At 56.4% G+C, this 26,444-nt stretch overlaps 1 protein-coding gene across 3 annotated transcripts in view; it reads right to left on the bottom strand.

Moving 5' to 3' along the window:
* Positions 1-26,444, bottom strand: part of PPP6R2 (protein phosphatase 6 regulatory subunit 2) — a 62,986-nt gene extending 36,542 nt beyond the window's left edge. For 2 of the 3 annotated variants that reach the window (XM_039704555.1, XM_039704554.1), the window contains exon 1: positions 3,663-3,795. The gene's annotated coding sequence lies outside the window, so the exon portion shown is untranslated. Of the gene's footprint in view, positions 1-3,662; positions 3,796-26,390 lie in introns of those variants that run through there. The other variant, XM_039704553.1, reaches the window with a different exon arrangement.

Raw genomic sequence — 26,444 nt, 5'->3', positions numbered from 1 at the left:
AGGGAGCTCAGAGCCCCCCCAGTGCCACCCTGCCATGGCAGGGACACCTGCCACTGTGCCAGGCTGCTCCAGCCCCAGTGTCCAGCCTGGCCCTGGGCACTGCAGGGATGCAGGGGCAGCCCCAGCTGCTCGGGCACCCTCCCAGGCAGGAATTCCCTCCCAGCATCCCCTCCACCCCTGCCCTCCCTCAGCCCAAGGATGATTTCTGTAGGTGTCTGTGGGCCCCAGCTGGATTGGAGCCCCCCGTCCCAGCACAGCAGCACCAGCTTCCAACCCATTAATGAATTCCCATTAGGGATAAAAACCAGTGTTGGGGTGTTTGAATTCTGGGACAGTGCAGGAGATATTTAATCTCCCCATTCCAACACAGAATTCCAAGACTAACAAACCCTGCCTCCTCAGGGCTGGGAATATTCAATTCCCTGCCAACAAAATCCCAGCTGAGTTTATAAAAAGTTCCAACAAGTGATGCACTTGCTGTTAAAAACCCCAAACAAAGGACCCCTTTTGCCACGACCCCTTTTGCCACCTCTGCTCTGCTCAGTTCTTTTTCTCCTACTCCATCTGCTCAGGAGCTAGGGGGAGGACACATATTTTATTTTATTTTGGTTTTATGTTGTTTTGTGTTATTTTACTTTATTGTATTAATTTTATTTCATTTTCCACCCTCCCCAGAGCCATATCCTGGACAGCACCTGCCCCAGAGCTGCTCATTTGCATGAAGGACAAAATCAATGTTTTACACAGAATGTTCTGAGCCCGAGGAGCTCCTGGCTGGGAATTCCAATGGGGAACTGGTCCTTGAATTATTTATTTTGCATGGCTGATCACCCAGCCTCCTGCTGCCAGCAGCTCCAGGGAACCACGGCTCCCTTTGGGGACTGCAGTGGGAACAGCAGGGAAGGGACCCGGGGGCACGGTGCCAGTGCCAGGGTCACTCCCAGGTGACCCACAGGGCCCCAGAGCCCTCCCCAGCCCCCTGATCCCACAGCTCCAGGAGTACCCAGTCCCTGTTTGCTGTGATTCTCCCAGGGTTACTCTCAGCCAGTTCAGGGCTCCCTGAGCCTCAGCACACACAGGCACACACCAAACAGCCACAGCATTTTCCAGCCTTTCCAAAATGCTCTGTGCACTCCAGTGCCAGGAAAAGCAAACAGGGAGGGGCAGGAACCCCCCAGGCAACTCCGCCTGGAAATCAGGACAAAATTCCCAAGACTTACTGATTTTTTAGGCCCATTTAAGACCATTCCTGCTAACATAAAACACTGACTGTTTTCACTAGGTGGGAGCACATAGAAGTGTTGAGGGAAGGACGGTCCCAAGAAGAGTTTTGGGATCCTCCCACCATCCCAGTAACATCCAGTACAAAATCCCAAAGCCAACCCCAACTCCAGCACCTCTGGCCCAGCTGAACAGGTCCCAGCTCCATCCAGGGTGGATTTTAGCCAGGACAGACACAGATTCCTGATAGGAATTTCAAGCTTATCTTTTTTTTTTTTTTTCCAAGTTTCAATACAAAATTTCCTCTACTTCCTCCATAAGAATAAATAATTTTAAGCTTTGCTACACAAAGCAACAAAAAATACCCCAAAACATGGGGAATTCCCTCCAATTCCAGTATGGGAAGAAGTTTGGAGAACACCAGGACCACACATCCATCCAAGAACTCTCCACCTTTAATTCCAGTTATCCAGTAACAGTTATCCCAGCTCCAGGGAATAAAATCTCACTTTACTGAACCTGCTGAACGTGAACCCCCAAATCAGCTTTTTCAGCAAACTGTTCTACCACTGAAAATCCACCTGGAAAACACAGATGGACGAGGCCAGGCTGATCAATGGCTCAGCTGAATTCCCAGGGGAGGGCTGGGCATGGAATCCCCAGACAGCTGTAGAGCAAAACTCCCCCCCCTCGGTGACTCAGCAGAGGGAGGAAAGGGAATAAATGAATCAGCACAAATCAGAAAGAGGAAAAGGCACAGGCAGATCCCAAACCAGGGCCAGTGGATAGGGGAGTGATCCCAGGAGGAACAGCAGGGAATCAACAACTGCTGGGGACACAAAAATAACTAGGCTGAGCCTACCAAAGCTCTCACCAGGACCAGGGAGCTCCAAGCCCCATCCAGCCTGGCCTTGGGCATTCCAGTATCCAACCACAGCCTCCCTTCGAAGTCCATCCCACCCCTGACCACCCTACCAGCAGGAAATCCTTCCCAATGTCCCACCTAACCATTCCAATCTGTGCATCTTCAACTCATCACCTATTTCCATGGGAGAACTTGTTTTATATAAAATTCCTCCCTTTGGAGCATTAGGGGAGCTTTTCCCAATGGAATTCCCAGCAGGAAAATGGCCGAGTGAGCCACTGCACTGCTGGCACTGGGAGGGATCCTGCTGCTCCCCACCTCCAGGGAATGCCAGGGCAGCCAATCCACAATGGAACTGCTGCTGCAGGCGAGGGCAGCTCCTCCTGTGTGCCTCGGGCTGCCCTGCTGGATGGCTCCCACTGCTCCCTGGGGGACTCCAGTGAGAGATCCCGGCCTGCTCCCTTTGCCTGCCCCACCATGAGCCCACAGAGTGGCACCTCCACCTGCAACAGCCACAGCAGTGCCCAGGAGAACAGGGAAAGAGGATCCATGCTCTTCCCAGCCATTATGGACCCGAGCTCAGGTTCTGAGAGGAATCTTTTCCCAGTTGAACCTGGTTTTAGGGAGGATCCTGGCCAGCACACTGAGAATCCCAGGATCCCTGGGGCTGGAGAAGCCCTCCCAGCCCATCCAGTCCCAGCTGTGCCCAATACCCACTGTCCCCAGCGCAGAGTCCTGAGTGCCACCTCCAGGAACTCCTTGGACACCTCCAGGGATGGGCACTGCCAAGCTCCCTGGGCAGCCCCTGCCAAGGCCTGACCCCTTTCCATGGGGAAAAGCCAGCCCAGGCTCAGGGATGGCACAGGGACAGGGACTGGGCCCCTCAGCCCGGGCTCCATCCCCAGGAATATCCCTGGGACACCACAATTCCCTCTCACATGACTCAAGGTATTAAATACCAGGATCAATCCCAGGAGCAGCCACCAGAACTGAGCACCCAGCACCACAGAGCTCATCCTATTACTGGGAATTACCTGGTCCTTTAAAAAGGAACTTCACAGGCCCTGGCCAGAATTCCCCCCGTGCTGGGCTGACCCACAGGGGAGGGGGGATTCTACTCCTTTGCTCAGGTGAGACCCCACCTGCAAAGCAGCAGCCCCTGGGGCTGGAGCCCCTCAGCTCCCAGGGATCCAGCCTGGGAGAGCTGGGAGTGCTCACCTGGGCAGGAGAAGGACCCAGGGAGAGCTCAGAGCCCCTGGCAGGGCCCAGAGGGGCTCCAGGAGAGCTGCAGAGGGACTGGGGACAAGGGACAGGAGCCAGGGAATGGCTGCCAGTGCCAGAGGGCAGCCATGGATGGGATCTTGGCCATGAGGAATTGCTGGCTGGGCTGGAATTGCCAGAGCAGCTGGGGCTGCCCCTGCATCCCTGCAGTGCCCAGGGCCAGGCTGGACACTGGGGCTGGAGCAGCCTGGCACAGTGGCAGGTGTCCCTGCCACGGCAGGGTGGCACTGGGGGGGCTCTGAGCTCCCTTCCCACCCAGCCATCCCAAGACAAAAGGACAGGGAGATGTTCCTACCTTCAGTAGAAGTTTCTTCAAACGTGAAATCTCCTCCACGGACAGAGAAACATTTGGGTTACAGTTCCTGGAACAGACCCAGCTTCAGGAAATGATTTTCATTCAGTGTGAATTCCTTTGCAAGCTTCCAATCCTGAAAAAGATTTTTGAAAGTTTCTAATAAGCAAAGGTACCTGAGGGCCAAAGGCTTTTATTTTTTTCCCTAAATGAACTTTCACAGAACCCTTCAGCTCAAAGGGAGATCACAGGGACTCACAGCCCCTGCCAGGGAATCACCAACCAGGTCACTCAGGATGCTCCCAGTTATCCCAGCTCCCCGCTCCTGCAGCACTGGGCAGTGTGAACTGCTCAGCCCTGGGAGTGCCCAAGGCCAGGCTGGATGGGGATCAGAACAACTGGGGACAGGGGAAGGGGATCACAGAGGAAGAGCCAAGCCTGGCTCAGCCCATGAGCTCCCCCACAACTCCAGAGCTGGGCTTTAACCAGTGCCTGAAATCCAGGAATTCCTGGGGTGCTGTGGGATACACCCAAGCAGAGACCAACCAGCAGCATGTCCCCACACAAATGGAATTAAGTGTAATGTGAATATAAATGTATTTCCTCATCTTCCAATCAGTGCTTACTTAACTGCAGGTACAACATTCACCCAAACCAAGGGCACTGATCTGAACAAAAACTGTTCAGGATTTTATTTCTAAACTTTCTTTGATGCCTTTTTCCCTGGAATCTGTGCCCAAAAGTCTTTGACAGTCCCAGATTCAGGGAGGTTGGAGAAGCCCTCCCAGCCCATGGAGTCCCAGCTGTGCCCAATGGCCACCTTGTCACCACTGCTGTGTCACCAGCCCAGAGCCCTGAGTGCCACCTCCAGGAATTCCTTGGACACCTCCAGGGATGGGCACTGCAAAGCTCCCTTGGCAGCCCCTGCCAAGGCCTGACCCCCTTTCCATGGGGAGGATTGGGATCCAAGCCTCCCTGGGCAGTTCCAGTGCCTGAGCCCCCTTTCCATGGGGAAAGTCCTGCTGTGCCCACCCTGAGCTGCCCTGGCCCAGCCTGAGGCCGTTCCCTCTCTCCTGACCCTGTTCCCTGGAGCACAGCCCGACCCCTGCCATGAGCAGGGGCACCTCCAACAAGAACTCCTCAGCAATTCTCTGCTGGGCCATGAATGCCAAGAGTTCCACAAAATTCTGCACAACTCTGGCTTAAATGGACACCAAAGCTCTGGAGAGCTCAAGGCTGGAAGAGCCATGGAAGAACACAGGGAATTCTCACAAAGCACAGAAGGGGCTGGGACAGGGAGCAAGGCGGGGCTGGAAGGGAGAACTTGTCTCAGTCTCAGCTGGCTTTGCATTCCACAACCATGGAGTCATGGAATGGGTGGGTGGGAAGGGAGCTCAGAGCCCCCCCAGTGCCACCCTGCCATGGCAGGGACACCTGCCACTGTGCCAGGCTGCTCCAGCCCTGTCCAGCCTGGCCCTGGGCACTGCCAGGGATGCAGGGGCAGCCCCAGCTGCTCTGGGCACCTGTGCCAGGGCCGGCTGCCTTCCCAGGCAGGAATTTGTTCCCAATACCCAACCTGAAGCTCTCTCCATCAGTTCCCACAGGCACTGCACGTCCCATGGAGCCAGGACACCGAGGGATCCTGGCTGACCCCAGCAAGCCCCGGGCTCGGGCACATCCTCATGGGAACGGCTCTGGAGAGCCTGCAGGGACAGCCCGGGCACAGCCAGCACTCCTGCCACCCCGTGTCACTGCTGTGTCCCCACAGCCAGCACTCCTGCCACCACCCCGTGTCACTGCTCTGTCACCACAGCCAGCACTCCCTGTCACTGCATATCACCACAGCCAGCTCTCCTGCCACCATCCCTTGTCACTGCTCTGTCCCCACAGCCAGCACTCCTGCCACCACCCCGTGTCACTGCTCTGTCACCACAGCCAGCACTCCCTGTCACTGCATATCACCACAGCCAGCTCTCCTGCCACCCCGTGTCACTGCCTGCCACCCTGTGTAACTGCCATGTCACCACAGCCAGCACTCCCTGTCACTGCATGTCACCACAGCCAGCACTCCTGCCACCCCGTGTCACTGCTGTGTCACCACAGCCAGCACTCCTGCCACCACCCCGTGTCACTGCTGTGTCACCAGGACACACCTGCTGGCCAGGGGCACGCCTGGTGCCCCTCCTCAGCTGACACGGCTCCTGATGATCCCAATTCCCCAATTCCAGCTCATTCCCACGGCAGCCAGGCCCTGCCGAGCTGTCAGGACAGACACAGCAGCAGAAATGGAGCCGTGTCCTCCTCAGGAGGGAGCCCTGGCCAAACACCCAAAGAACCCACACAAAGTTCAGTGAAAGCAAAACCCAAAGGAGTTCAAGAGGCAGCTCCTTCCATGAGCAGCTGGTCCCAAATATCCCAAATATACACAAAGAGCTGTGGCTGTCATTGGAAAGACACGGCCCAAGTAATACAAACAAACTAAAAATATCAATCACGAGTGAAAGCCCATTTTGCATAAATCATGGAACCATGGAATGGTTTGGGTGGGAAGGACCTTAAAGCCCACCCAGTGCCAGCCCCACCATGGCAGGGACACCTGCCCCTGTCCCAGGGTGCCCCAAGCCCCAGTGCCCAGCCTGGCCTGGGACACCACCAGGGATGGTTCAGCTCCAAGCACATGAATGAAATCAAAGTGCTTTGCAGCTTTTCCACAATCTCTGTGCCAATACCCCCTGAACTGAGCCCACCTTCCCCACCTTGGCCACACCTTGCATGCCTTAGGACAGATGGTCCCAAGATACTTTTCCATGGAATCCACTCAGGCAAGTAAGGAAAGCTCGTTACTGAGCAGACTAAAACCCACTAAAAACCTCTCCAGTGCCTTTGGAAAAGCATTTACACATTAGCAAGTCATGAACAACTGTTCAATATATCCCAGCTCCCCCCCTGAGCTCTCCTCAGGGAGCTCCCACCTGGAGCAGCGCTGCTGGAGGATCTGCAGAGCCCAGGAGGAGCAGACCCGCCGTTGCTGGGGCTGTCCCTGTGAGAACGTGTGCCAGGGCTGTGTGTAACACACCCTGCTGGACACGGGGTCAGAGCCTGCACCAGGACCCCGAGTCCAACCAGCAGGGACAGCCTGCAGCCTTCCCTGTGCCCCTCTGCTGAAGGGAGCTGGGAATACAACACCCAGCACACGCATGGAAGCAGAGAGCTGTCCTTGGACTCATGGAGTCATGGAATATCCTGAGCAGGAGGGGATCCACAGGGATCACCTGCACACCCCCACATCCCATTCCTGGGAGCGCTGTCCAGACACTCCTGGAGCTCTGGCAGCCTCGGGACTGGGACCATGCCCTGCTCAGGGCCAGCACCCTCTGGGGAAGAGCCTGCTCCTGAGATCCCACCTGAGCCTCCCTGCCAGGGGCTCCTCCGGCTCGGTCTGCTGCTCCAGGGAAGCTGGGAGAAGGGATGCACAGAGCCTGGAATGCCCCTTCCCCAGGGATGCACAGAGCCTGGAATGCCCCTTCCCCAGGGATGCACAGAGCCTGGAATGCCCCTTCCCCAGGGATGCACACAGCCTGGAATGCCCCTTCCCCAGGCAGCAGGGATGTACAGAGCCTGCAGAGCCCCTTCCCCAGGGATGCACAGAGCCTGCAGAGCCCCTCCCCAGGGATGCACAGAGCCTGCAGAGCCCCTCCCCAGGGATGCACACAGCCTGCAGAGCCCCTTCCCCAGGGATGCACAGAGCCTGCAGAGCCCCTCCCCAGGGATGCACAGAGCCTGCAGAGCCCCTCCCCAGGGATGCACACCAGCACTCCTGCCACCCCGTGTCACTGCTGTGTCACCACAGCCAGCACTCCTGCCACCACCCCGTGTCACTGCTGTGTCACCACAGCCAGCACTCCTGCCACCACCCCGTGTCACTGCTGTGTCACCACAGCCAGCACTCCTGCCACCACCCCGTGTCACTGCTGTGTCACCACAGCCAGCACTCCTGCCACCACCCCGTGTCACTGCTGTGTCACCACAGCCAGCACTCCTGCCACCACCCCGTGTCACTGCTGTGTCACCAGGACACACCTGCTGGCCAGGGGCACGCCTGGTGCCCCTCCTCAGCTGACACGGCTCCTGGTGATCCCAATTCCCCAATTCCCCAATTCCAGCTCATTCCCACGGCAGCCAGGCCCTGCCGAGCTGTCAGGACAGACACAGCAGCAGAAATGGAGCCGTGTCCTCCTCAGGAGGGAGCCCTGGCCAAACACCCAAAGAACCCACACAAAGTTCAGTGAAAGCAAAACCCAAAGGAGTTCAAGAGGCAGCTCCTTCCATGAGCAGCTGGTCCCAAATATCCCAAATATACACAAAGAGCTGTGGCTGTCATTGGAAAGACACGGCCCAAGTAATACAAACAAACTAAAAATATCAATCACGAGTGAAAGCCCATTTTGCATAAATCATGGAACCATGGAATGGTTTGGGTGGGAAGGACCTTAAAGCCCACCCAGTGCCAGCCCCACCATGGCAGGGACACCTGCCCCTGTCCCAGGGTGCCCCAAGCCCCAGTGCCCAGCCTGGCCTGGGACACCACCAGGGATGGTTCAGCTCCAAGCACATGAATGAAATCAAAGTGCTTTGCAGCTTTTCCACAATCTCTGTGCCAATACCCCCTGAACTGAGCCCACCTTCCCCACCTTGGCCACACCTTGCATGCCTTAGGACAGATGGTCCCAAGATACTTTTCCATGGAATCCACTCAGGCAAGTAAGGAAAGCTCGTTACTGAGCAGACTAAAACCCACTAAAAACCTCTCCAGTGCCTTTGGAAAAGCATTTACACATTAGCAAGTGATGAACAACTGTTCAATATATCCCAGCTCCCCCCCTGAGCTCTCCTCAGGGAGCTCCCACCTGGAGCAGCGCTGCTGGAGGATCTGCAGAGCCCAGGAGGAGCAGACCCGCCGTTGCTGGGGCTGTCCCTGGGAGAACGTGTGCCAGGGCTGTGTGTAACACACCCTGCTGGACACGGCTCAGAGCCTGCACCAGGACCCCGAGTCCAACCAGCAGGGACAGCCTGCAGCCTTCCCTGTGCCCCTCTGCTGAGGGGAGCTGGGAATTCAACACGCAGCACACGCATGGAAGCAGAGAGCTGTCCTTGGACTCATGGAGTCATGGAATATCCTGAGCAGGAGGGGATCCACAGGGATCACCTGCACACCCCCACATCCCATTCCTGGGAGCGCTGTCCAGACACTCCTGGAGCTCTGGCAGCCTCGGGACTGGGACCATGCCCTGCTCAGGGCCAGCACCCTCTGGGGAAGAGCCTGCTCCTGAGATCCCACCTGAGCCTCCCTGCCAGGGGCTCCTCCGGCTCGGTCTGCTGCTCCAGGGAAGCTGGGAGAAGGGATGCACAGAGCCTGGAATGCCCCTTCCCCAGGGATGCACAGAGCCTGCAGAGCCCCTTCCCCAGGGATGCACAGAGCCTGGAATGCCCCTTCCCCAGGGATGTACAGAGCCTGGAATGCCCCTTCCCCAGGGATGCACAGAGCCTGGAATGCCCCTTCCCCAGGGATGCACAGAGCCTGGAATGCCCCTTCCCCAGGGATGCACACAGCCTGGAATGCCCCTTCCCCAGGAATGCACAGAGCCTGCAGAGCCCCTTCCCCAGGCATGTACAGAGCCTGCAGAGCCCCTTCCCTGAGGCAAATCCATACCCACTATTGCTCTGAGCCAACTGCAAGGAAAGGGTTCTTTGGCTGCAAAAGGAACTGGAAAAGGATGAGGAGAATCAGGAACTCCTCAATAAAATCAGCCAAAAGGTCCATTTAACCCTTAAACATGAGCCTGACGAGAGGAGCAGAATTCCTGCCTTTCCCATACATCCCATGGCACACCCCAGGAGGCAGCAGTGGGATGGGAGCATTTGGAAAAGGACAGGCACACACAAAACCCAGCTATTTTTAACAAATTTTAAAGTCTTCCCACTGCCTCAGTTACTTTATCATGGTTGATCAGAACTATCAGCCCAGATGAGCTAAATTCAACCTTTTATATGAGTTAGAACTTCCCCCAAGATTTCACTGAAAAAAGAAGAGTTTGAGCTGTTGGAATTAAGGAAGAGCAGCATTTCCCAGGGTACCTGCACTGCTGACAGAACGGAAATACACAAACTATTCCCTAATCAATGTCCACTCACACCAATTTTGGGATTTATTCAGCCTCTTCCCAGCTGCTTTAACAGCAGCCCCAACAAAAAACTCAGGATCCCTGAGGCTGGAAAAACCCTCCCAGCCCATGGAGTCCCAGCTGTGCCCAATGCCCACCTTGTCCCCAGCCCAGAGCCCTGAGTGCCAACTCCAGGAACTCCTTGGACACTTCCAGGGATGAGGACTGCAAAGCTCCCTGGGCAGCCCCTGCCACGGCTAAATACACTCAAAGAAAAACAATAATCCCAGACTAAAACAGCTGGACTGTCCCAGACTAAACAGGGGACCATCACTCACTTCTCTCCAGCAGGAGTGAGTGATGCAAAGACTGGGGAAAATGGTCCAGAGGTTTTCTCATTTTGGGGGTTTATACCAACAACACCTGCATCAACTTTCTGAAGTTGGGGTTTTATGACACCTTCAGCTCTTCCCTAACCCTCTCTGGCAGGAATTCAGGGATTGAAGGGTGGAAGAGCTGTAAAACCATCCAGGCACTGCCCCAGTGCTCAGCCAGAATGGCCAAGTGACCACAAACACCAAGTGACCAGATGGCCACTCCAGATAGTGCAGATTGTTCTAACCCACAAACTGCTGCAGTCCAGTCCTGACTCCACACAGCCCAGGGGTCACTGGGATGGGCTCTGCTCTCTGCTGCTTCCTCACTTCCAGTAAATAAAGAAATACATACATACAGATCCTTCCACCAACTCTTCTGAACCTCAACCGTAATACAGCAATTGAAATATTCCCAGAGCCTCTGGTTCTAACAGTAAATAAACAAGAGCTGAGACAAACTGCTGGACAGAGTGCAGAGACCACAGAGCTGCTCCAGGGCTGGAGCCAGCCTGGAGAGCTGGGGGAGCTCACCTGGACAGGAGAAGGCTCTAAGGAGAGCTCAGAGGCCCTGCCAGGGCCCAGAGGGGCTCCAGGAGAGCTGCAGAGGGACTGGGGACAAGGGACAGGACAAGGGGGTGCCCATGGCAGGGACACCTGCCACTGTGCCAGGCTGCTCCAGCCCCAGTGTCCAGCCTGGCCTTGGCCACTGCAGGGATGCAGGGGCAGCCCCAGCTGCTCTGGCAGTTCCAGCCCAGCCAGGAATTCCTTCCCAAGATCCCACCTTACCCTGCCCTCTGCAGTTTTCTGGAGTTCCTGTTCCATCCCGTGGAGGAGCAGCCAGCCCAGCCCCTGTGCCCGAACGCTGCCAGCTGCTCCGAGCCCCAGCTCATCCCTCAACCCACTCCTCCTGGCACACATCACTTCAACTCTTCCTTCAGCACCTCAGGGTCAGAGCAACAGCAAATTTCTTTTCCTGTGCATGTGGACATTTGGAAAACGATATGTAAATCATGAGATCCCTGGAATGATCCTGGTAACTGGAGAAGCCACCAAGACCAGTTACTATTTTAAACTGTTGGCCAAGCTCTGGGAATCTTCCACAGGAGCTGATCCAGCACAGGACCAGCACCTTGTGCTGCCAGAGCCTGCTCCAAATCTTTTCAAATCTCCATGGATCTGTGCCAGGGCAGGGATAGGATGGACATCAGGAAAGGCTCTTTTCCAAGGGTGCTGGGCAGGGAATGGGCACAGCCCCAGAGCTCCAGGAGCATTTGGACAGCGCTGCCAGGGATGGCCAGGCTGGGATTGTGGGGGTGTCTGTGCAGGACCAGGAGCTGGATCTGTGATCCCTGTGGGTCCGCTCCTGCTCAGGAGACTCCCTGACTCTGTGATTCCAGGTACACCACAGCATGGACGTGCAGCTGCTGTGGTTTTCCAGTCAGACATCTGAACCACAGCAGGTCCCTCCCCAAGGTCAGGCAGCTCTGGATGGGGAAACACAGCCCAGGACTTCCTGTCTTTTCAAACCAAGACACCAGGGCAGTTACTGATGGCAAGCAGAGGGGCTGCTGCTGTTGTTATTATTACTGTTATGGTTATCCCAGCCCAGTGCTGCCTGGGAAGAAGCTGGAGCCTGCAGTGCATCACTGCAGGGACACAGAGGATGCCCAGGTGTCCCACTGCTGCCTGGTGACTCCAGGGCAGGGACAGGGTCACTCCCAGCCCCTTCCCACTTCCTGCCACACAGCTCTCCCTCCGTGCCCAGCTGGAAGCCAGCCCTGAGCCATCCCCAGACCTGTCAAGCACTCCCAGGAAAGCAGCGAGGAGCGGTGCCAGGCTCATACAGAACACCCCACTGCCACCTCACAACAACTTACACTCGCCAGTATTTTTATCCTCAAGCTCTTCCCAAGAAATTGGATATTTGGGTTATCAACATTTCTCAACTGCACAATTTCACTTCCCTAAAAAGGACCCAACTTTCCTTGAGAGAGAAGCAAGCACCATTCAGAATTCAGAGCACCCTGTAAATGTCTTGGGTCAGCCCTGATGGGGGCTGCAGGTACATCTCAGAGTCCTCCTCCTGGGAGTGCTGGACAAGGGAGACAAAAAGTCATCATCCTGCAGGAATTCAGCAGGAATTTCCCCGTGGAAAGGGGGTCAGGCCTTGGCAGGGGCTGCCCAGGGAGCTTTGGAGTGCCCATCCCTGGAGGTGTCCAGGGAATTCCTGGAGGTGGCAATCAGGGCTCTGCGCTGGGGACAAGGTGGGCATTGGGCACAGCTTGGACCCAGTGACCCCAGAGGGCTTTTCCAGCCTCAGTATTTCTGGGATTCTGGGATTCAGTCTGCCAGGGAAGAGACCCATGAGCTACTCAGTTATTTCAGAGCTCGCTCAACCTCCTTAGGCTCCCAGCTCAGACTCCTGAGGAACACACTCTGTCTGTGCTTCCAAGATGGAATAATTCCCACATTCATCTTTAACACTGCAAAGACTGAATCCAAGACGTTTGTGGATTTCTCTTCAGAGGAATGGTGGACGGTGAGAAACTCCAAAGGAGGAAAGGAAATGCTTCCTATGTAAATCCTGGAGCTCAAGGTGTCAGGCTGGACACTGGGGCTGGAGCAGCTGGGACAGTGGCAGGTGTCCCTGCCATGGCAGGGCTGGCACTGCAGGGGCTTTGGGGTCCCTTCCCACCCACAGCAGTCCGGGATTCCACAATTCCATGAACCCAGCCCCTCTGCTCTCAAATGACACCATGCCAGGAGCCCATTCCGTGCCAGCCATGAGGAACAGCCAAGGGACAGGACCTGTGGAAGGTTCTCCACCAAGGGGCAGCTCTGGGACACCCTCCCAAGCAGCAGCACAAAACTAAAACAGTTCCTTTGACATCAGAACTGCCGTAACTCCATTCTCATTCAGCACCATTCTCTTTGTCCCCTGCCTGTCTCATTCACTCAGTTCTTTTTGGAATCCCTGATAAAGGCAAAGCAGGACACACTGGAGGCCTCGAGGCAGTGATCCCAGCTCACTGGGGTTCATCATTGCTACACACCCCCAAGAGGCATTTCAGCTCCCTGAGACGTTCCCTGGCCCAAGCTGCTTATTGAAAACCACTTGGATACACTTAAAATTCACAGATAAAATTTCAACCAAAATATGTCACCAGTTTGCCAAGAATCTCCTTTTGTTTTCCCCTTGTGAACTATGAAGATGAATTTCTTCATTATTCCTTAACATCTGACAAATTAAAGAGATCTCTGCATTTGCATTACAAAATCCTGGCACCATTAAGGTTGGAAAAGCCCTCCAAAGCCAACCAGTCCAGAGATGGGCACTGCAAAGCTCCCTGGGCAGCCCCTGCCAAGGCCTGACCCCTTTCCAGGGGGAAATTCCTGCTGTGCCCACCCTGAGCTGCCCTGGCCCAGCCTGAGGCCGTTCCCTCTCTCCTGTCCCTGTTCCCTGGAGCACAGCCCGACCCCCCGGCTGTCCCCTCCTGCCAGGGACTTGTGCAGAGCCACCAGGGCCCCTGAGCCTCCTCTGCTGCAGGCTCAGCCCCTGCCCAGCTCCCTCAGCCCTGCTGGGGCTCCATTCCCTGCCCAGCTCCATTCCCTGCCCAGCTCCCTCAGCCCTGCTGGGGCTCCATTCCCTGCCCAGCTCCCTGAGCCCTGCTGGGGCTCCATTCCCTCCCAGCTCCATTCCCTGCCCAGCTCCCTGAGCCCTGCTGGGGCTCCATTCCCTCCCCAGCTCCATTCCCTGCTCCCTCCAGCCCCTCCAGGGCTCTCCTGGCAGGAGGGGCCCGCAGCTTTCCCAGGATCCCGGGGTCCCTCAGCAGGGCCAGCACAGGGGACAGTCCCTGCCCTGGCTGTGCCCACCCTGGGGCTGCCCAGCCCAGGGGCCCTCGGCCTCCTGCCCCCCGGCCCCCCTGGGCTCGTGTCCCAGCTGGCACAGCACCCCCAGGGCCTTGCCCAGCCTGGAGTGCTGCAGGGCCTGGGGCTGACCCAGGGCATGGCTGGCACCTGGCCCGGCTGTCCCTCAGCCATGACCCAGCCTGTCCCTGTCCCTCTGCCAGCTCCCACATCCCCCCAGCTCAGTGCCACCGACGCTCCCTGGCCACCAGCAGGAAACCACAGGCAGGCATGGTGGGATGCTGCTCTGCATGGAAAGGGCTGTGCTGGGTTTTTTCTTCAACAAAAATCTGCCCCAGCAATAAACCCCTGAAAGCCTCTGTGTTGGACAAACGTGCACCCGAAATGAAGAGCTCCTTCTAATCCTTCCCGGCCTCTGAAGCTCCCAAAGAAAGAGATGATATCAGGAGTACTTTGTTTTGATCATCAACCTTATCCTCACCCAGTATCTCGTTAAGCAGCCTCCTAATTGCTGCCCTACCCCATGCTAAAGACAGAATTTGCACAGCTTCTTGATTTAAATGTTACTTTTTAATTAACTGCTCCACACCCAGACACGAAGAAACCGAAACCGCAGCACTTCAAAAGCTGCAGGAAAAAGCTGCAGAAAAGGATCCCAAATGCTCTGGGAACAGAAGAGCACAAAAAAGGCCTTTTTCACCAGCTCAGCACACATGGAGCTCAGTATCTCCCTAAAATTCACCTCTGTGGGCTGCTGGGCTCACATCGGCTCTGAGGGCAGAGGAATCTCCCCGGCTGTGATCTGTATTTCAGCACTAATTCAGCAGGATTGGTATTTCCAGGTGCTCCTCTGTGCTGATGGCCCCACAAAAGCAACACCAGTCCCAAGGAACCCGGGAGGACTCTGGGCTCGCCATTAAGCATTAACCTTTGAGTGTGAGATTTGCAACTGCATTTGAATATTAAACGAGCAAAACAAAGTCCCGGGGAGCTCGAAGCGTTGATTTCCATCCCTTGCAGGACTCCAGGCTCCTCCCTCTCAGCCTTCCTGATCACTTTGATGCCGCTCAGGGCTGGTTACTCTGTCTGCTCCAAGCAACAAGTGACATTTCCTCCTGGGTCACCACAGCTCAGCCCCACAGAAATCCCTGCTCATGACCACACTGGGGTCTCAGAGCAGGGTGCTGGTTTTTACTGGGGTGCACAAGCAGCGTTTCACAGAAACCCCACTCTGTCCTTCCGTGGACCTTGGACGTTTTCATCTGTGCTGCCCACACAGACCAAGGCGAAGTTACAAAAGACACCTCTTTGTACTCAGACTGAGGGCCAGCATTTGCAAACTGAGATTTCCTGCTGCACCCCACAGGCAGATCAAGGGCTGCCCGTTCCACAGACGCCCATTTGATCAACACATGGCCTCAAGTGAGCCAGTGAAACAACTGCTGTGCTCCTTTCCTGGTCCTTCATCCCAGTTCAAAGCTCCCAAGGAGAGTTTGTGGCTGTACCTGCACCGGAACAGCCCAGCCCGTCACACACTGCAGCTCCTACCAGAATATTCCAATGCTCCTCCACTCAACAGACCCAGAACCGAGGCCCCAGCGAAGCAGAGCCCTCAAACAGGACATTAAATAAATGCCTTTATATTTCCTCAAGCTTTCAGAGCATTACAGACACAGTCCATGCAAAGTTTAAGAAGTTTTGCAGTTAAAATAAATAAAGACTCTTCAGAAGGAGCTCAGAATGGCTGAGGTTGGAAAAGAGCATCAAGTCCAAGCTGTGCCCAATGCCCACCTTGTCCCCAGCGCAGAGCCCTGAGTGCCACCTCCAGGAATTCCCTGGACACCTCCAGGGTTGGGCACTGCAAAGCTCCCTGGGCAGCCTCTGCCAAGACCTGACCCCTTTCCATGGGGAAATTCCTCCCTCTTTACCCAGTTCCTCGGAACTGGGTAAAACATCTCTCCCAGGACAAGGCACCACCAGGCTGCTCTCCCTGCACGGCACCACTTAACCTCTGTTCATGAGCCAGGCTTCATCCATCATAAAACATCCTGAAAGGAAAACAATCCCTGGGAACTCTCAGACCCACCCTGAGGAGTTCCGTGGCTTTAACCTGGACAAAGAAACATCAAAGCTCAACCTGCTCTCCTGATCTGAGGCCACGGCTTGCTGGGTATTAAACTGCACTGCTGGGAAAAAATGGGTTTCCTTTGCCATGCAGTATTAGCAGGAAAAAAATAACCAGCTGGATCATTCCCCCAGACTGGCTTCCAGCATTGCTGCAAGAATGTCTGAGCAGGGAGAGAGGGCAGGGAAGTGAGGAAGGATGGAGCAGCAGGAAGGGGACAGCATTCCAGCTGAAATGTCCATCCAACTCGGGCTTGGAGCACTAATCCAAGGAGTCACTCACATTGGGACTGAATTCCCTCAATCGTAACCAAAACCACTCATAAAACCCATGGAATCTGTAGGCTGAGCGTTTCAAAAGACTGAAAAGGATGACATTTGTTTTTTCAAGCTTAATAAAGAATCCTAGAGATTGGATGAACATTGGGAAAATAACTGAACGTCCACCTTGCACAAAGGATCATCAACAGCTCTACTGATCACGGAAGCATGGATTGTTTTAGGTGGTGCTTGGAGTGCCCTGGGACAGTGAAGGTGTCCCTGCCCTTGGCAGGGGGTGCAACAAGAGGGGCTTTAAGGCCCCAAACCATCCTGGGATCCCGTGATTCCCCCCAGGACTCTGGATGGGCCAAGCCACAGGAATTGCAGCCATTCCCTCAGCAGGAATTGCCCCCGCAGCATCACAACCCAAACCCAGCTCCTTCCAGGCAGGCCCTGCAGATCCTCCTGCTTCCCCAGCACTGGCCCTGCTGGTTGGCTGGTGGTGATCCCACCTGCCTTTCCCAAAATAGCACATTCCTGACCAGGGCACTGTCCACAGCTCCAAACAAACTGGGATTACACAACAGGATTTTCCCTGCACGGCCAAAGTCTCCCGTGCCCACTTCACTGCTCCTTGGGAAACTCCAGCACAGATACCCAAGGATACTCTCAATACTCTCCTTGCTTTTCTCTTCTAAAACTAAAAATAACTTAACAGTTTAGTTCTTCAAACCTGCACTGCTTCATTCCAGCATTTGTTTCCAGGTATTTGAGAAAACAGCACAAAGAAGCTCTAAGAATCCCAGGATCCCTGAGATTGGAAAAGCTCTCCCAGCCCAGGGAGTCCCAGCTGTGCCCAATGCCCACCTGTCCCCAGCCCAGAGCCCTGAGTGCCACCTCCAGGAACTCCTTGGACACTTCCAGGGATGGGCACTGCCAAGCTCCCTGGGCAGCCCCTGCCAAGGCCTGACCCCTTTCCATAAAGAAATTGCTGCTGATGCCCAAAATTCACCTGTCAAAAATGAAGTGGCCATTATTTTTCCTGCAAGACACAACATTCCTCAGCAGAGCTGCTGCTGGACGTGGAGGGCACAGCAGGAGCAGCGAGGCCATGGACACACTGGAAGCACTCCCCACATCATCATCACTGCCCTGCACCAGTTATTTCAGTGTGAGAACAACGGTGTCAGAAGGGAAGGAAAAACAGAAGGCCTGAAATTGCCTCTTTTGCAAGAGGAAGTTACAGGGTAACAGCCATGAAATCCCAAACCCCACACCAACATCTGGCACCCTAAAGCCCCTCACAGCTTTTGGAAACTCCTCTGCTGCTTCATCCTTGAGTTTCCAGAGCCCTCAGCCACACGCAGCAGTCTGGGACCAGCCATAATTAAACGAACTTTCTCTAAAACAGGAAAAACTCAGTAAAATATTGATAAATGTCCTCTGAGCTTTGGGTTGTCCCCATGCCAGGCACTGAAGAAGGTGGGAAACCCTGTCCTCTGCCTGAAGCACCCCAGAGACCCTGCAGTGCCACCCTGCCATGGCAGGGACACCTGCCACTGTGCCAGGCTGCTCCAGCCCCAGTGTCCAGCCTGGCCCTGGGCACTGCCAGGGATGCAGGGGCAGCCCAGCTGCTCTGGGCACCTGTGCCAGGGCCTGCCTGCCCTCCCAGGCAGGAATGTTTTCCTAATACCCAATCTAAACCAATCCATGGCTGCCCTCTGGCAGTGGGAAGCCATTCCCTGTGTCCTGGCACTCCAGTGCTGATTCAGGGTCCCCCTCTGGCTCTCTTGGATCCCTCAGATCCTGGAAGGTGCTGTGAGGTCCCCACACGACCTTCCCTTCCCCAGGCTGAACATTCCCAACTCTCCCAGGATATCTCTGGAGGTGCTCCAGGCTCTGTATGAACGTGCTGGGCTCCTCTGGAGCTGCTCCAGCAGCTCCTGATGCCAGGAGCAGCAGAGCTGTGCCCCACGCTCCTCACAGAACTGAAAACCAGCCGTGCTGGGCATGTGAACAACAGCTTTGATCTGGTTCAGTGCTTTGGCCCTAGAGATCTCCATGGTTCTGAATCCCTCCCTGCTTCCAGCAGCAAACTCATCCCCCCGCTGTGGAAGAGGGAGAAGGTTCCCCAGGCAGAGCTCAGGGCTTGGACATGGCAAAACCTCAGCGTCTCACAGTGAGGAATCCTTTAGGCTGGGAAAGCTCTGGGAGCACCCAGCCCAATCTCCTGTGCTGGGCAGCTGCTAGGCTGCCTGACCCAGGTGAGGAGGGCCCTGTCCCTGTCCCTGTGGCAGCCCTGCAGGTGTCCCTGCCCAGGCTGGGTCTCCCCCGAGGTGCAGCTGTGTATGCTGAGGATGACTGATCCTGTCAGTCCCACAGATGCCCCGCTTCTCCAGCACAACTCGGCTATTTCAGACCCCTGCACAGACAGGGAATGAGCACCTGGCTCCTCCACCGACTAAAAAAGGAGCCCTGAACCACTGAACTGCTACCTCAGAAAGAGGGATTCACATCACAGAGGTGTGAACTCAGGGAGAACTTCCAGCCCCTGGAAAACCAAGGCAGAGGGCTGGGGGAGGGGAAATACTTAGAAAGTCATGGAAGAAAATTTAGGCTATACCAAGGACAGTACAACACTAAATAATGATACAGTAAATCAGGGAATCAGTGAATGGTTTGGGTGGGAAGGGACTTTAAAGACCACCTCATTCCAACTATGACAGGGAACAAGAACTAGGAGAATGCAGAAGAAGTAAACAACAACTGAGCACAAAGAAAAGCAATCTTCCAACTAAAAAACAGAAAGGAAACAAGCTGCAGAGCTAAGCTGAAAAAACATCCTTTGGTGTTTTCCAATTTGCTAAATGGTGCAGACTGAGCACCTGCTCAGCAGGAATGGGGTGTCCTGGCTCAGGGCTCTCAGGATAACCTGGATATTCCATTCCCTGGGCTGAGCTTGACTTAACCTAACACAGAATCATGGCTGTTGCCAGCCCCACTGCAGCCCCATCACATTCCAGCCCCATATTCCAACTGCCCAGCAGAACTTCCAGCAGTGGGACTCATGTTCAGTGAAACAGAAGCGCAGTCATGAGATGGGTTAAGGTGGGAAGGGACCTCAGAGCCCCCCCAGTGCCACCATGGGCAGGGACACCTGCCACTGTGCCAGGCTGCTCCAGCCCCAGTGTCCAGCCTGGCCCTGGGCACTGCAGGGATCAGGGGCAGCCCCAGCTGCTCTGGCAATTCCAGCCCAGCCAGCAATTCCTCATTGCCAATCTCCCATCCATGGCTGCCCTCTGGCACTGGCAGCCATTCCCTGGCTCCTGTCCCTTGTCCCCAGTCCCTCTGCAGCTCTCCTGGAGCCCCTCTGGGCCCTGCCAGGGGCTCTGAGCTCTCCCTGGAGCCTTTTCTTGTCCAGGTGAACATTCCCAGCTCTGCTGGCCTGGCTGCAGAGCTGAGGGGCTCCAACATCTCCACGGCCTCTCTGGGTTCACTCCAGCAGCTCCAGGTCCCTCTGCTGCCAGGAGCTGCAGGCTCTCAGAGGAAGCAGCAGAAGCTCCCAGGAAGGGGAGGTGTCTGAGCCCTGCTCCCTGTGCGCCGGCACTGGCACAGCCACAGCAGGAACATGTTGCACCATGACGCTGCCGGTGCCATCCAGCCACGCCCTGGTTAAATCCCCAGGACAGCCCTGTTCCTGTCCCCCTGCTCCTGCCTGGGTCCCAGGGCCCCGTGCTGTCCCTGGTGCCAGCGCTGCCGTGCTGCTCCAGCTGCGGAGCTCCCGGCGCTGGCCCCGTGCCCGCGGCTCTGCCGCTGCCATCCCGCACGGACGCGGTGCCAGCACGGGGCAGCCTGGCCCTCTGCCCGCTCCTGGCGCCGTGCAACCCTGCCCTTCGTCCCCTGCCTCGGGGACACGGGGACACTTCTCAACCTGTGAGCTCACAGGCTCAATTATCCTTCTCAAAGAAAAGAAATCCATCTTAACATAAAAGAATTCAATTAAACGGCGTCCCGGGGGATCTGCCCAGGGAAGAGAACACAAATAAACAGCTAAGGAAACACAACCTTCTCATCCCAGCCCGCTGCACAGCCAAGCAAGGAGCTGGAACGAGCTGCAGGCTGCGCAGGGCTATGAGAATGGAAGGAGAGGAAGAAACTGCCACATGGAAGAAAACCCCAAATGTCACAGCAGAGCCACCGGCGTGTTCTCCGAGGTGTGACAGAACTCAGTCCTCACAACGAATCAAAGGCAAAACTGAAACTGAAGCAGCTTCTTGTGTTCTATTTCCTTCTTCCTTCCTGTGGCTGCAGCAGCCAGAGCATCCCCACTCCTGCAGGCTTTGCCTCTCCCAGTGCCAGGCCCTGCTCTGCTGCCACTGTTCCGAAAGCTGCCCAGGGAAATCAGAATCACAGTGACTCCGGAGTCATCAGTGTCACTCCAGGCCACAGAGCTCTGAGCAGCAGCAAACTGCAGCAGAGAAATCCCACTGCAAGCCCAGGTTCCCAGCACAGGCACCCTGCAAGTGCAGCAGGGGCACTGCCAGCCCCACACCAACCCTGGACTGAGCAGTCCAGATGTTTGGGAAGTTTCCCTGCAAAGCCAAAGTTCCACCTGGCTCCAGCTCAGGCCCAGCTCCCTTCAGCACCTGCCCAGGTGACCTGGATGCAGCTTGAGGGGACACCAGGGAAGTCTGCAGAAGGTACAAAACTGGGAGGAGCTGCTGCCTCCCCTAAGGCAGAGAGGCCCTGCAGAGACCTGGACAAATCCAAGGGCTGGGAATCACAGCGGTGTGAGGTTCAGCACAGGCAGGTGCCAGATTCCACAGCTGGGCCGAGGCAGCCCTGGATGCACCCACAGGCTGGGACGGGGAGGCTGGAGAGCAGCTCTGGAAAGGGACCTGGTCCTGGTGGATGGCAAAGGGCATCTGAGTCAGCAGTGCCCTGGTGCCAGGAGGGACATCCCTGTCTCGAGGGGCATCAGGGACAGCAGCAAGGGAGGGGACTGTCCTGCTCTGCACTGCGGGGGCTCACCTCCAGCCCTGGGACTGGGCACCTCAATATACAAAACAACTAAAGCTCTTGGGGAGCATGCAAAGGAGGGACGTGGGATGGAAGGGTCTGGTGGGGCCACACAAGGAGAGGCTGAGGGCACTTGGAGTGTCCAGCTGGAGGAGACCAAGCTCAAACCTCCCCAGGGGCTGCAGCTTCATCCTGAGGGGCAGCTCCAATCTCTGCTCCCTGTGAGCAGGGACAGGACCCAGGGAACGGCTGGAGCTGTGCCAGGGAGGGTCAGGCTGGAAAGCAGGAAAGGTTCTACCCCAGAGGGTGCTGGGCACTGCCCAGGCTCCCCAGGGAATGGGCACAGCCCTGAGGCCGCCAGAGCTCCCCTCCCAGGGATGCCAGGCTGGGATTGCTGGGGTGTCTGTGCAGGGCCAGGAGCTGGATCTGTGATCCCTGAGCTCCTTTCCAGCTCAGGAGAGTCTGTGGAAAGCTGTGCCAGAGAAGCTTTTCCCTCTGCCCAGCCAGGGAAGAGCTCTGAGCTCTGCCTGCCCCCAGTGCCTCCCTGCCCTTTGCCATTTCACCAGAAGGTTTTTTTCTCATGCCTTCCAGCTTCCTCTCCTGCCCAGATGACCCCAGTGTCCTCAGGCACCCCAGGCTGACTCCGGGGGAAGGAATGGGGCGTGTGGGTACCCTGACCCCGGGGACTGCACCCCCAGAGCGCTCCCAGCTAACAGGTGGACACAGCAAAGAGACACTGAGCACGACAACGAGGAGCAACCCCAGCCCAGCAGGCGCTGAGCTGCCAGCTCAGGCTGAGGAGCTGCACTTCCTCCTGACATCACCTCACCCTCGCTGTGGTGACAGCCCCGGTCACGGCTCGGTGCCACGTGGGGTTTGCTTTAAAGGCGCCCCTGACAGAAATGACAATTTTGGTCAGGCTTCAGGCCCTGCAGACGTTTATTACTGTCACTCTCGAGGTGCCTCTGCTCCATCTGGGACTAACAGGCACTAAGAAACACAAAGATGGAACTTCCCACTTCCACACCTCATCCAACAGCAATATGTGTGGCACTCAAATTCCACCTAAATCCGAGCCTTTTTTGTCTGATATTTTCAAGTTTGGCTGCAAAAGCTTCATTTCCTGAGATAACTGATATTTATTTGCCCAAGTTTCCCTCCAAACCAGAGTTAAGGTGCAGGTAAAAATAGTCCAGGCAGTGATAATAAGGTCAATATTGGTTACTGCAGTGCTGGCGGCCAGGGAGGATCAAAACAAGGAGCAGGGAAGTCCACCAGGAGTGAGGGAAGGATGGTGGGAGGAACAGGAGCAGAGAGGGAAAAAGAAAAGCTCAAGTAGAGAAACACAGCAGCAGCCAGGAAAGACAACACACTCCTGCTTCCAATAATATTGAATCAAAGGAGACACTTAAGAGCCTTTGTTGCTACTCCTGGTCACACAGAGGCCACATTCCTTCCCCGAGCCTTCCATAAAGCCCCGACATCTGTGGATTTTCTGTGAAAAGGAGGTAAAACCACTGCAGCCCATAAATGTAACTGGGAGCAGGGCTGTGTTCCCTATAAACAGGGCCAGGGGTGAGGGACTGCTGCTCCCGGCCGAGGCTCCGTGTCTGACAGCCCGGCCCGAGCACTGCTGTCACTCATTAACTCACTCTATTAACTCCTCAATTAGTTCTTCAGGAATTCTGCATCCAGCAAAACAAGACCTCCCACAAACCTTTCTCCCTGTAAAGTTCTCTGAAGTTCTGTCAGCCTGGCTCAGGCTCCCCAGGGAACGGGCACAGCCCCGAGGCTGCCAGAGCTCCAGGAGCGCTCGGACAACACTCCCAGGGATGCACAGGGTGGGATTTGGGGGGTCCCAGGCAGGGCCAGGAGCTGGACTGGATGATCCCTATGGGTCCCTTCCAATCCAGGATATTCCTTGATCCCATGACTGAAGTACCCAGCTCCTCCTTTGCTCTCAGCTCACTGACCTCACCCCTTTCTCCCGCACCATTTGCACCCAAATTTCCCAGTTATTCTTGTTCTACTCCTGTTCCAAACCCAAGACTTACTCCAACAAGAGACTCTCCTATTTCCTGGCATTCCAGTTTGCCCATTTTTGTGGCTGAGCTGCAGCTCCTGCCCTTCAGGCACTCTGACTCGCAGCCCCTGTTAAACCATGCTGCTGGATGACATCCACGGATCATGATCCCGAGCACAGGAGCCGCAGCTGCCCCACCTGCACACCCGCTGTCAGCAGGGACAGAGGAAAGCTCATCCCTCTGCTGCCAGCCCCCAGCTCTCCCCACTCTCTGCTGAGCAGGGACAGCACAGGGAACGGCTGGAGCTGTGCCAGGGCAGGGATAGGATGGGCATCAGGAAAGGCTCTTGTCCAAGGGTGCTGGGCACTGCCAGGCTCCCCAGGGAATGGGCACAGCCCCAGAGCTCCAGGAGCGTTTGGACAGCAGGGATGCCCAGGCTGGGATTGCTGGGGTGTCTGTGCAGGGCCAGGAGCTGAATCTGTGATCCCTGTGGGCCCTTCCCACTCAGGAGATTCCATGGTTCTGTGATGCTGGAATTCCTCTATACCACTGCTGGGCTCAGGGAAGAAAAGTTTTGGGTCCCCTTTGCCACCAGAAAACTCAGGGCAGACCTCAAATGAAGCATTCCCTGCAGAGAGCATGGAAAAGCACCACAGGAAAACACCGGGATATCTCTGTACCAAAGAGAGGAAGCCCTAACAAACCAACACCCCCTTCTCGCTCAGGATCTCACTGTGGGGGACAGCAGCGATGGGATTCCCTCCAGCTGTCTCCCAGTCCACCCAGGAAGCTGTGATCAGGACTGGGGGATCCCACTCTGGAACACAGCTGGGCCCCCCAGCCCCCAGGGAAGCTCTGCCAGCAGCGGCCTGGAACATCCCAAAAATCCTGTAAGCCCACAGAGCACTCTTCTCCTGGTAACAAACCCCCGAGCAGCAGCTCTCACACAGTGCTGCCTCGTCGTTATTATTTTTGACAGTTTCCAATTTGTGAAGTCAGAAATCCACCCTGTCCCTCCCACAGCACACGCAGAGCTCCTGGAACACCAGGCTGAGCAGGAGATGCTCCACAGCTCCTGCATCCCACAACAAACCTTCCCCCAGCGTGAGTTCTGCAGGAACCTTTCCTGCACCACCTGCCTGACAGGCACCTGCTGCTGCCCCACCAATCCGTCCCACTGCCAGCCAGGACCTCGTCCCACAGCCCTGGATTTCAGCGTTAATCCAAAGGAAGCACAGAAAGCACCAGGAATACCAGTGTACACAGAGAACAAGCCTTGGTTTCAGACCAGTTTGTTCCTACCCAGCCCTCATCACCTTCTGCCGAGCAAATGTCACCCAGGCCAGCCCAGGCCACGATGTGCTCCCACGGACAGCCCAAAATTTAACTTTGCTTCCCATGAGATCACCATTGGTTGCCATGGAAATCCCTATACTACCATCCACCAAGGGTTTTTTTTACCACTGAAGTATTTTGGCAGCATGTTCGCTTTTAAGTGTCAGAGTAATAAGAGAAAACATAAATGTTTCTTCTCTCATCAGGCTTCAGACAGAGCTTTATAACCCAAATCTGCTCCTAAGAGCTTGGTTCAAACCTGTGGGGCTGGGCAGGGCTGGAATCACCACCTTCTCCTTTCTGAGACAGGAGAATAAACAATGAAAACAACCTTTAAGTTTTTAAAACATTAATTTCCAACTGGGGGATCAAGCGAGGAAAAACCTCTCAGGCCCCTCCGAGTTCTCTCAGTTTCTCTTTTTCACTTCCTAGTTTGGTTTTTTTTGGTTTTTTTTAAGCTGGTGCTAAACAAGGCCCTCAAATTCAGCAGGGCCCTCCCAGCCTCTGCCAGGAGCCGCTTTCCTGTCAGATCAATCTCGTGGTGATTCCAGCGGGGCCTCCACTGCTACCCCGGCTTCTGCCCGTCAATAAAACCAGCACGGTGACACTTACAGCCAAACTCTGCACCCTGAGGAGGGCAGGTCCCCAGCAGGGTGGCACGCGTGGGAGGCTGGTCCCTCTCCTGTGACCCCGGGAGGGACCTGACCCCGGGAAGGGTGTCCTGACCCCGGGAAGGGACCAGACCCTCAGGAGAGGGACCCTGACCAGTGATCCCCCTCCTGTGACCCCCAGGAACAGGACCAGAATGCCGGAGCACGGGCCAGACTCTCGGGAAGGTGACCAGACTCCCAGGAACGGGGAGCAGACCCCCGGGAAGGGGATCTGACAGCCGAGAGGGACCTGGCCCATAGGAGGGGAACCAGCCCCAGGAAGGGGGACCCTCAGAAGGGTGATCTGACCCCGGGAGGGACCTGACCTCCGGGACTGACCTGACCCCCAGGAGGGGCACAAGAACCTCGAGAGGGGGACCTGACCCTCGGGAAAGGGAGCAGACTCCCAGGGGGGAGATGCGATCCTCGGGCAGGGGGCCCCCGGAAGGTGAGCAGACCCTCGGGGTGCGCGCTGAGCCCCAAGAAGGGGACCTGAGTGCCAGCAAGGGTGACCTGACCCCTGACCTTGCCACCGCCACCGCTCCCGACAGCTCCGGCCACTCCCGGCCGGCCAGGTGCGACCCAGCACCACCGGGAGCCCGCAGCGCAGCCCCCAGCCCCGCCAGCCCGCCCCGCTCGCACCAAAACACGGCAAAAGGAAACTGTCACGCGCAGAGCAGGCGGCTTTAACCCAGATCCGCACGGAACGGGGCGGCGGGACCACGGCCCAGCCCCGGACAGCGGCCAGCCGGGGGAGGTTTTTAACCCCCCAAACGGTGCCGCACCCCCGGAGCGCGGGGGGCAGCTCCGGGAGGCCGGAGCGGAGCCGGGGGGGCGGCGGGGCCCAGTCCGCGGTTCCGGGCCCAGCCCCGACCCTGGCCCCGCGAGGGCGGCGGTGACAGCCGGGTCTCACCTGCGGGTGCCGGGCTGCCCTCGGGCGCTGCCGGGCCGGGCTGCGGCCCGCCGC

Source organism: Passer montanus, unplaced genomic scaffold (assembly GCF_014805655.1).
Source record: "Passer montanus isolate IOZ18808 unplaced genomic scaffold, ASM1480565v1 scaffold177, whole genome shotgun sequence".
NCBI lineage: Eukaryota > Metazoa > Chordata > Aves > Passeriformes > Passeridae > Passer > Passer montanus.
This window is presented reverse-complemented; position numbering and strand designations above follow the sequence as displayed.